This window comes from Symphalangus syndactylus, chromosome 23 (assembly GCF_028878055.3).
Source record: "Symphalangus syndactylus isolate Jambi chromosome 23, NHGRI_mSymSyn1-v2.1_pri, whole genome shotgun sequence".
NCBI classification, from domain to species: domain Eukaryota; kingdom Metazoa; phylum Chordata; class Mammalia; order Primates; family Hylobatidae; genus Symphalangus; species Symphalangus syndactylus.
In genome coordinates, this window is record NC_072445.2 from 56,480,391 (window position 1) to 56,491,370 (window position 10,980).

At 41.6% G+C, this 10,980-nt stretch overlaps 1 long non-coding RNA gene across 3 annotated transcripts; it reads left to right on the forward strand.

The window, feature by feature from the left end:
* The first annotated feature begins 2,750 nt into the window (after window positions 1-2,750).
* On the forward strand, window positions 2,751-10,762 carry LOC134735753 (uncharacterized). 3 transcript variants are annotated; one of them, XR_010119184.1, is made up of 4 exons: window positions 2,751-2,947; window positions 3,403-3,547; window positions 4,283-4,430; window positions 10,657-10,762. It is a non-coding gene; the product is annotated as an uncharacterized lncRNA (long non-coding RNA). The 3 variants fall into 3 exon arrangements; XR_010119182.1 differs by lacking the exon at window positions 10,657-10,762 and having other exon boundaries at window positions 4,283-6,753; XR_010119183.1 differs by lacking the exons at window positions 2,751-2,947; window positions 10,657-10,762 and adding an exon at window positions 3,206-3,279 and having other exon boundaries at window positions 4,283-6,753.
* Window positions 10,763-10,980: the final 218 nt, after the last annotated feature.

Here is a 10,980-nt window from a genome sequence, read left to right on the forward strand (position 1 = left end):
AATACCAAACACCGCATGTTCTCACTCATAGGTGGGAATTGAACAATGAGAACACATGGACACAGGAAGGGGAACATCATACTCCGGGGACTGTTGTGGGTTGGGGGGAGGGGGGAGGGACAGCATTAGGAGATATACCTAATGGTAAATGACGAGTTAATGGGTGCAGCACACCAACATGGCACATGGATACATATGTAACAAACCTGCACATTGTGCACATGTACCCTAAAACTTAAAGTATAATAATAATAAAAAAAGTTGAAAAGGGAAAAAAAAGAAAGGCAGCTGGGCCTTTCACCTCTTTTCACCAGTGTGTACCACAGTGACTGACTGGCACATAACTAATGGTAACTGAACTCAATAAATATTCTCTAAAATTAAATAACAAAATTTTGGATGTATACCTGCCAGAATTGTTGGAGACTTTAGAAAATATTTAGTTCACTCTTCATATTTCAAAGATAGAAAAACTAAAATCAAGAGGTGAATCGCCTTGTTCAAGAGTTAAAATTAACACACACCATTAATGGTATGGTATGCACAGTATTAATTTTCAGGACCAGATGTTAGTTTTTCTAATTCCCAACCTTCCTCTATTTATTACTTAATTTTAACTGTAATCTCATGTTATTCCTTGGAAGCAAAATTCACACGACTTTTTCCATTAAACTAAGAGTTTTATGTTTTGGCAACAAGAAAGAGACAGCGAGAGGGGTTGGATCTGCCTGCTTTGAGTCCTTTGCCAAAAACAATCTGAGCTCTCTGGATAAGCAACACTTGCAAACCTAGCAAAGTGCCACAAGTTGGAGTCATGAAATGAAGCGCGAGGCTCGGGAATAACGCCTTTACACAAACTACCTCTGGTGGTAGGTGGTGAGAGTGGTTTTGTTTTAACATCCTATTAGCACATTATCTTTCATTTCCAAAGCCTTTATTGGTTCCAATCCTACAGGTGGTGATGGGGGGGTGGGAGGGAGTTTGAGTAAGATGTTCCTTAGTTGGGAGGCAAAGCTGTTGGTGCCTCCTCGTTTGATGAGTCAGCCATCGGCGGCAGCGGCTGCTGCGGCTGCTGCTGCTACCACTGCTGCTTTTTTTTTTTCCCCTTGGGAAATGCAACCATTGCTTCTGAAATGATTGCATGCCAAGTGCAAAAGATAGAAGCATTGATCATACTGGATTGGAATCACCTGTTTATTTATCTGCCCTCACTAGTGTGCTGTTGGAGAGCATAGATTATGCCCTTTGTCTAGGTAACTCCAGACCCTGGCCAAGTGTCTAATGCTTTGTTGGTGACACCACAAAAACGTGAAAAAAAAATGCTAGGTGGACTTGAGAATATGGACTCAGTGGTCAGGGATACAATTATAAGGCCTAGCACTCTGATGAGCATTCTTATGTCACTTCACTAGCAGAGGGTGGTTCTAGTACCATCATGCAGCTGTTGCAAGGATCCAAGAAGACTGTGTGATTGAGACTTCATGTGATACAAACTGTAAAAGCTGGGTATAGCTTAATTTCCCAGAAGCTATTGGCTAACCCCATGACTTTGGGCAAGTTAAACCACCTGTGAACCTCAGTATCCACAGCAGTAAAATAAGGTTAGAAACTATGATGCATAAAGTCCTTTTCTGCTCTGAAATTCTCCTAAATTTCTTTGCTGTCAAACACCCCAACTCTCTTCTTTGACAGGGTAGAAGACAGTCCGTGAAGCTGCCACTAAAAAGGATAAAAGGAACTATGTGGGTTTATGATCACAACCAATTATGCTACTGCCAAAAGAAAAACAGCACTGAATATTTTAGTTTCTCAGAGGACATGCAATGTTTGAAAATCATCTTCCTTCTTGCGCTAAAAAAAAAAGAAAAAGAAAAAGAAAAGTGGGAGAGCCATCACATTCTGTGCATAACTTTTCTACTTATAGACAAAATTTTCAATTCATTTTTTTCCTGTCTGGAGGTGTGAGGGAAAATTCCCATAGCTGGAGGAGTGTGGAAGTCAGGGGACTGTAGGAGAATGTAAGTGTGATCGTGGGACTACACTTAATTCATTAAAATGTGTGGTTTATAAAAACCACTTTGCCAAAAATGAGCTTTGTGGGAAGGAGAAGGCAGCAGGGATATGGATGCATGGGGGAAAGGGAGGAGTAAGAAGTGCCAAGAGAGAAGGAAGTCTTATTTGTTGCTAAATGTTGAATCCCACATAAGAATATGTCATGAGCCAATTTAGGAAAATTAAAATGCAACTTGGGGGAGTGCAAATCTATTAGGCACAGATATTACGTGTTGACATTATTATCATCCTATTTTTATATAAATTGTGAACATTCCCCAGTGACTTTAAAAAGTTTGGGGAAACTTTTGTTTTAGTTATCCTCCTTTCACATTTTCTCTCTTTTCCTAGGTGAAATGGCAGTAATATAACAACATTGTGCTTTTATTCCTTTCCTGTCAATACTGTGAATTGTTTCGGAAACAAACTGCATTATTTAGGTTAACATTGGCTGCTGCAACAAATAAACCTCAAACTTTTGTGACTTAACACAACAGAATTTTATTTCTCATTCACAGAACAGTCTGGTGGAAGTATTCCTGGTGGGCACACCACTTTCCTCAATGAGATAACTCAAAGATTGAGGCTCTGCTATGGCTTGAATGTGTCCCATCTAAAATTCGAGTGTTGCCAATGTGATAGTATTCAAAGGTAGGGCCTTTAAGAGATGATTAGACCATAAGGTCTCTACTCTCATGAATGAGATTAGGTGTCCTTATAATAGGTCTTGTTAGAGGAAGTTCATCCCTTTTTGCCTCTACCATGTGAGGATACATCTCTTCTTCCCCCCAGGAGTTGCGGCATTGAAGGCACCATCTTGGAAGCAGAGACTAGACCCTCACCAAGCAATTAACACGCTGTTGCATTGTTCTTGGACTTTCCAGCCTCCAGAACTGTGAGAAATACATTTCTGTTCTTAATTAATTACCCAGTCCCAGGTATTCTATTATAGCAGCACAAAGCTTAGACAGGCTCCTTACATCTTGCAGCTCCATTATCTCTTGGGAACTGGGAGTCCTTAGGTTCTAGCCATGGAAAGAGAAAAAAAAGATGGAGAAGGCACACTTGCTTCTTAATGGTCGTGGTTCAGAAGTAACAAATACTAATTCTGTATATTCTACTGGCCCAACGCAAATGCAGGGGTGTGCTGGGAATGGAGTCTCTGATTGGACAGCAGGGATCAGGGATCAAAGATCAGGAAAGATTCCACGGTGAATATTTTACTAGGTGAGAAGACCATGAATTTTGACAAACAGCCTTTGCTGCTCTACTCACTCCTCATCATCATTGTTAGACACAAAGAGAAATGGCAGCACTTTTTGTCCATTGATTGTAACTCTTTCTTTAAAGACTTTTAAGGTGGAATCTCAATTCATCTCTTCTATGAAACTTTCATGATTCAAAGGGAAGTCCCTGCATGGGCACTGCCAGCTTCATTGCACTTCTGCCTCTATGCTTTTTCCTGAACCTTCTCCACCTCTGGAACGTACTTCAGGTAAGGCACCTGTGCCCGATCCTTGTGATCTCTTCTTGCATCTGTTATTCCTTTGCTTGTTCACCTCAGGGGATCCCCTCTCTCAGAGACATTTGTTTCTGTCAAAGAATTACTAAGCATTCATAAGTGAGTGGGGAGATAGGTTTTCTTTAAGAAATCTCTTGGCAGGCAGACCCCACCCCCCAAATCATACCCAGGACATCCCTATGTCAAAACTCATCAGGAACCAAAGGGTTCCCTTTCCTTATTTAGAAGTCAGTGTTACAGCCAATTCACTCTTTAGAGGTGTAAAAACTGAGATCTAAGGAGGTTAAGTAGAGTTATGCCTGAAATTTCACAACTAGTTTGTGAAGAACCAAGCTTAGGATCCAGGAGTCCTGACATTCCACTAGCACTCTTTCCATTCTGTCATGGAGTCTTAAGAGCACAAGGCCATGTGAGCCAATACCAGTACGCATTCTCAACCCATGGAAGAGACAGACAGACACTTAAGTGAGTATGTGTATATACACGTGCTGTGTGTGATGATTTTTTCCTGCCAGGCTTGTCATTTCCCTTTACCACCCAACAATTTTTATTTCTTAGAACATGTAACATTGTTTAAGTCTCCATAATATTTCCACTACGGCATGGCATTTGCTGGGTGTATTAGTCTGTTCTCACATTGCTATAAAGAACTACCTGAGACTGGGTAATTTACAAAGAAAAGAGGTTAATTGGCTCCTGATTCTGCAGGCTGCACAGGAAGCATGGCTGGGGAGGCCTCAGGAAACTGACAATCATCAGTAGAAGATGAAGAGGAAGGAGGCACTTCTTACATGGCCAGAGAAGGAGGAAGAGAAAGAAGGGGGAAGTGCTACACCCTTCTAAACAACGAGATCACGTGAGAACTCACTGTCATGAGAATAGCAGGGGGAAAATCTGCCCCCAGGATCCAATCACCTCCCACCAGGCCCCTCCTCCAACATTGGGGATTACAATTTGCCATGAGATTTGGATGGGGACACAGAGCTAAACCATATCAGGTGACTAGTTAGTAGTTTTTTTCTTTTACACAAAAGCTAGTGTTGACATAAATTATCACAGCATCAAAGATACCTAGAAATAAACCAATCAAAATATGTACAGGATATCAAAGTCAGGTCTAAATATTATTGAAAGAAATTGAAGAAGACCTAAATAAATTAAAAAATACATCACTTTTATGAACTGGAAGGATCTCATCACTGTAAATAAGTCAAACCTCTCCAAATTGATCTACAGAATCAATATAATGCCAATCTAAATCCCAGGAAGGTGTTTTGAGGAAATTGACAGGCTGATTCAAAAACTAATACAGATATGTCAAGTCTTAACAGTAACAGAGACAATCTTGAAGAAAAATGAAGTGGGAGGATATCGTGACTCACTTTTAAAAGTGCACCAAGTGGCACTGGTCATGGGATAGACAAATGGACCAATAAAAAGGACTGAAAATCTGGAAACAGATCCACGCATATATGTATACTTGATTTATGACATAGGGCATCATGGGGAAAGGATAATCCCTTAATAAATGACACTGGTTCAATTACATATTCATATGGAAAAAAATCTTGATCCCTACCACACACTATACACAAATATCAATTCCAAATGTGAAAGGCAAAACAATAAATCTTCTAGAGGGTTTGGCAAACTTTTTCTGTAAAGAGCCAGAGAATAAACATTCTGGGCTTTGTGTGCCATAAGGTCTGTTGTAACACAAAAGTAGTCATGGGTGATGTGTAAATGAATGAGCATGACTGCATCCCAATAAAACTTTATTTACAAAAACAGTTGGCAGAATGGAGTTGGATCACAGTCCATAGTTTGCCAACCCCTGTTCTAGAAGTTAACATGGGAGAATATCTTTATGATCTTAGAAGATTTTTAAATAGTCACAAAATGTCCTAATCAAAAAGGCAAAGATACATTGTGGTCCTTTAATTTTAAGACGTTCTGTTCACCCCAAAATACCATTAAAGTACTGAAGAGGCAGTCGACATAGTGGGAGACATTATTTGCAACACATATAACGCATGTCCAGAATATGTGATAACTACAAATCAATAAGGAAGACAAATAACCCAATGCCATGTTCAGACACTTCACCAAAGGTAGCCAAATTGCCAATTAACATTTTCAGAGTTACTCAACTGTATCAGTCTTCAGGAAAATAAAAATTAATTAAAACCACAATGACATGCCACTACACACCTACTGGAACGATCATAATTTAAAAGCCTGACAATACCAAATGTTTGTTAGCAAGGATTTTGAACATACACACTGTTGGTGGAAGCATAAACTGGCACATTTCCACTTTGGAAAACTCTTTGGCAAGTTTCCTCTAACGCTGAGTACTACGTGCATAATTTCTGACTCAGCAATTCTACTTGCAGATATGTACTCCCACAGAAATGTACACAAAAGACATGTATAAGAATGTTTGTGGCAGCATTATTCATAATAACCTCAAATTTTAAACAACCTAAATGTCCATTAAATGGACAGTTGAATGGGTAAATAACTCATAGTATATTTATAGAATGGAAAACTATTCAGCAATAAAAATACATGAACTCCTATTACATGCAAATCTACTAAAACTTTCAAATGTAACAGTAAGTGAAAGTCACCAGACCTGAAAGAATACAGAATGTATCATTCCATGTGGCTCAAATGCAAATAAAACTAACCTATGGCGTTATAAGTCAGGACAGTGGTAACCTCTGGAGAGAAAGAAGAGCATGATAAATTGGAGGGAATATTCAGTGGGTTTCTTGGGTGCTGATAATGCTCTATTCTTTAACCTGAGTGGCACTTACACAGGTACATTCATTTTGTGATAGCTCACTGGACTATATACTTAGGATCTATGTACTTTTCTGTATATATGCAATACTTCATTTAAAGGTTTCAGAAATCTATGGAAGAAAAAAAAAAGCCACTGCCTCCTGTTCCAACTATATATTTCAATCCCCAGAGCAGGTCAGACACAATAGCTGTACAGATGCTTAGGTAGCACTGAAATGCTACTGGACAAAGAAACATGGCTTGCAAGTGTTCACACGGTCTCCTTACACTGGCTCAAAGACCCAACTGGCTCTAATACATTAAACTTAAAAGGTCACCAGGCCTGGTGACCACCTCACAGACGGAATAGATTCTAGATACACCCAGAGAAGTTCGTGTCAGAACTATCAGGCCAGGAAAATGAGGTTGTGAAGTCAGAACTGTAAAGCAATTCTGTTCTTCTAGCAACTGCCTTACGTTGGTCTCTTTCCTGCTCCTATTCTCTGTTAAATCTTGTAAAAGTGGCTTTACTCGCAGGACAAGTGGCTGTCTATACTAGGTAGCTTAGATTTAGGTTTCCCTAAAGATGGGATGGATTGACTGCATATATTTGGAGCTCTATTGCTTTTTAATACCCAATAGCAAAGAATCCTATTCCTGAATCTAGAACTTCAACCTTCATGAGACAGTGAAAGCAAATTTTGACCCTCCCAATCAAAGTAGAAGAATATTTATTCCATCTCCTTCATATTTTCCTCTTCTCATCCTTGAAATCTTAATTAAAACTTCCTAAATTCATTTCCTCTAAGTATACCACAGTAGCCAGAACCCTTATTGGCAATGAGAATTTTCTTTGGCAGAGGTATAATTGCTCCTCTGTCAGTGTCCGGTGGAAGCTAACCTGAGTGGTATGTTTTCATAAGCTTTGGTGGTTGAGAGAATGCCACCAGGATGGCAAACAGGGGACGTATCAAATACCTCACCTTGAAAGGAGCACAGGCCTTGAAGTCAGACCGACTGAAGCTCCAACACAGTGCCCAACACTCACTAGATGTTCAACCTTAAACAAATTACTTAATGTAGTTTAGAGTCAGTTCCTAAATTATAAAATAAATAAAATAGTGTTTATCAGAATGGCATAAGGTAAGAAGAAGAGGAGGAAGAAGAGGAGGAGGAAGAAAGAAGAACATAAATAGCACTTGCTGTGTGGCTGGCATTGTTCTGTGTGCCATATATATGTTGACTCATTTCTATGTAATTGTCACAGCAATCCTAGAACATAGGCTGTGTTCATATCACCGGTTTATAAATGAGCCAAGGCATAAAGAGGTGAAGTAACTTGCCCGAGGTCAGATGGCTACAAAGTGGTGGAGGGAGGACACTGATCCAAGCAGTCTGGCCACAGGGTCCACGTTCTTAGGCACAACACCCAATTGGTTTCTCGCCCCTAAAGTAGAGGCAATAAAGCATAGATTACTCACTTCAAGTAATGCTTCTTTCATCCCCTTTCTCACAAAGCTCAATGGCATATCTAATTTTTAGGTTTAGAAAGAAAGAAATTAAGAAGATCCTTGTATGTTTCTCTCATTTAATAGCACCCCCTGTATCTTGCTTTTACCTCCTCAGTGAACAACTGTAGAGAATAGGGCTGCTTTGCTAAGTTCTTTACTCAGCACACGCACGATGAGCACCTATGGCATGCCAAGCACTATCCTAGGTAATAAAAGAGCCAAGGGGCCATGTTAGCTTCTTCTCCACTCTCCCTCTCTCACTGGAATCATAAGTCCACATGGAAATGCTGTGGCCTCAGGACTAAAGAATAAAGTCTGGGCCAGCGACAGGCCAATGCTCATACGGCCCTAACTTGTCCATCAGCTGCCAAAGAGGTCTGCATGAATCCAGAACTAAATCCAATCCTGAGTTATGCAGAGAGAGCCTTCTCCAGCCTGGATTTGCTCCTGAAACAGCAAGTGCATTGTTCCTAACTCCAGGCCACGCTTGCCAGGAGCAGCTCATGACCTTCCAGAAATTACTTTGCCTTTATAGAGCAGACTGTAATTTTAACTCCCACTCCCCCGCCCCCAACTTTATTTTTTCATCAAAAATTAATTTAAACACCAATGAAAGCTCAGAATCCATTCACTCCGATTGGCAAGAAAGGAAAGAGAAAAGAAAAGAAAGGCAAAAACACATTTTGTTGTTTGCCACACCTGAACTTGCAGAGTCTTCAAGAGTTGTGCTGAGGTTGGAATTTAACACTCCCTCCTCCAACACAAACACTCCTGCCCTGGGGGGAGGTCGGGGGATGTGCTCACTAGGCCGCCCTCAGACCTGTGCGTTGACGGCGAAAACAAGGCCCTAAAACGCATGTCCAGCAAAACTTGAATAAGTCACGACCTACACAAGGCAAACCTTGCTACCTACTGCTTCTCCTTTCCTCTCCCCATTTCCATCTTTTTCCTTTCCACAGAGCTTCTCCTTTCCTTCACAAAGCTTGGGAAGCACCCTTTGTAGAAACTAAACTGTACATGAAAATCCAGGTCCAAGTCCACCATTCCAAGGCCATCAGTACCTTCAACAGGTGAAGCTAAGACTACGAATTGGGACTTGGAGAGCTTTCCTGAGACCTCCTTTCCTGTTGTATCTGCCTTCCTACAAGCCCTTGTCTGAGAAGTATGTATTGAGATGGAATAACCTGTAGGACTTCTGGGTATTTCTCTCTAGCCTTCTGGCCCAAGCTTGTATCTTTGGAATGTTCCTAGGGTTGGCCCAAGAGCCATGGTGATCATAGCAAGCCCAGGCTCTAGTGATGTGGGCACTGTGGAAAGTTTCCTGGGGAGTGTGTCATGTTGAATGAAATGTGAATGCTTCCCCTAAACTGGATGTTCTTGAAGTTTATGTAAATAGGAGGCAGGAGAAGCTCGAGTAACTGCAGTTCTCCCCATTTGAATCATTGGTTTTACTCTTTGCACTGTGTCCAATGCAGCCCACTCTGCAGAGCAATAGGAGTCAATTCTGAGGCTCCAAGGGCCAGGAGGAAGGAGAGAGCTGACAGCTCCCAGTAGAGGAAAAAGTGGGGTCACTGTCCAGCTTTCTGGAGTTGCAGGATTGGTTTTCTGCTGGACTCCCCAAGTGGCAACCTACAGGCCTCTTTCCGGAATTACCAGACTCTAGGGAGACAATAAGAAAGAAACTAAAACAATTTTTGAAAAGTTTTCCAAAGTTGGTGAATGCTATATAAAGCCCCAGTTGGCTTTGATATTTGCTCGGCTACAGGGAGAGGGGAACATGATGTGATTTGTGGGTGTCTTGGTTGCAAGTTTTGGCCAAGGCCTAGGTTGTTCTGAATTAAGACTGAGGAGGCAGAATTTCCCTTAGGGCCTTGGTACTGACTTTGAGCTGGGATCTTCTAGAAGACTCCATAGAGTGGAAAAACAGTTGCCTATTATGCTTGTGTAACAGGATTATAGATTCTCTCACTCTGAGAATCTTTATGAAATGACCTAGGAAGCCTGAACTTTATAATGTTGAGAAATCATCTAAGCTGAGGGGATGCTGGGTTGATTCTGGGTGTTGGAACAAATATTGCCACTTGGGTCTTGTGTTGTCTGAGGTTGGACTCCCCAGAAGCAGACCCTGAGTGATTCATTTAAGGATTATTATCAGGAAAAACTGGTTAGGGGTTTGAGAAATGGACCCCCAAAGGAAAGGAGGATGCCGGGACAGGGTGCAACACTGAGCAAAGCCCCAGGAAAGGAAACGCTGAGATGTGACTTACTCTCTCTCCAGATCTTCCTGTGTACTGTCACTGCCGTCCTGGCCAGGGGCCAAGGAAGCTGGAGTATTTACACCTCCCCTCCCTCTCACCTGTCATTCACCGGTTAAGGACTGTCATTTCTAGAAGGAAGTCAATCTTCAGTATTGCACTATCAAAATAGTCTCTGGACCAAGGGCAGCCCTCTGATAAAGAGATACAGCTGCTGCTTGGGCACAACTGGACCTGGGTGTATGAAAATAATAAAGGGCTTGTAAGGGGAGTGGTCCAAGCACCAAGTGAGTCAGCTATATTTTGTCTGGGCTTGCTATGGACTGAACTGTGTCCCCACCAAATTCGTATGCTAAAGTCTTAACCCCCCCAATATGACTGTATTTGGAGATAGGGCCTTTAGGAGGTAATTAAGGCTAAGTGGGATCACAGGGGTGGACCCCTAATCCAACTGGACTGGTGGCCTCATAAAGAGAGGAAGAGACACCAGGGATGTCTCCCCCTGTCTCTTTTCATGCACACTCAGAAGAAAGGCCATGTGAGGACACAGCCAGAAGCCAGCTGTCTGCAAACCAGGAAGAGAGCCCTCACCAGGAATCAAATTGGCACCTTGATCTTGGACTTCTCAGGCTCCAAGACTGTGAGAGAATAAAATTCTGTTGTTTAAGACACTCTGTGTGTGGTATTTTGTTATGGCAGCCCAAGTGATGAAGACAGTACCAAATAGCTCTGGGCTGGCAGGGCATTGCTTTGGGTCAGTCATACGCAGAGTAGGCACATTTATCTGTAAGAGAAACTCTACTGATGCAATCCATGGTACACAAGTACCAAAGGCTATGAGCGGTCACCA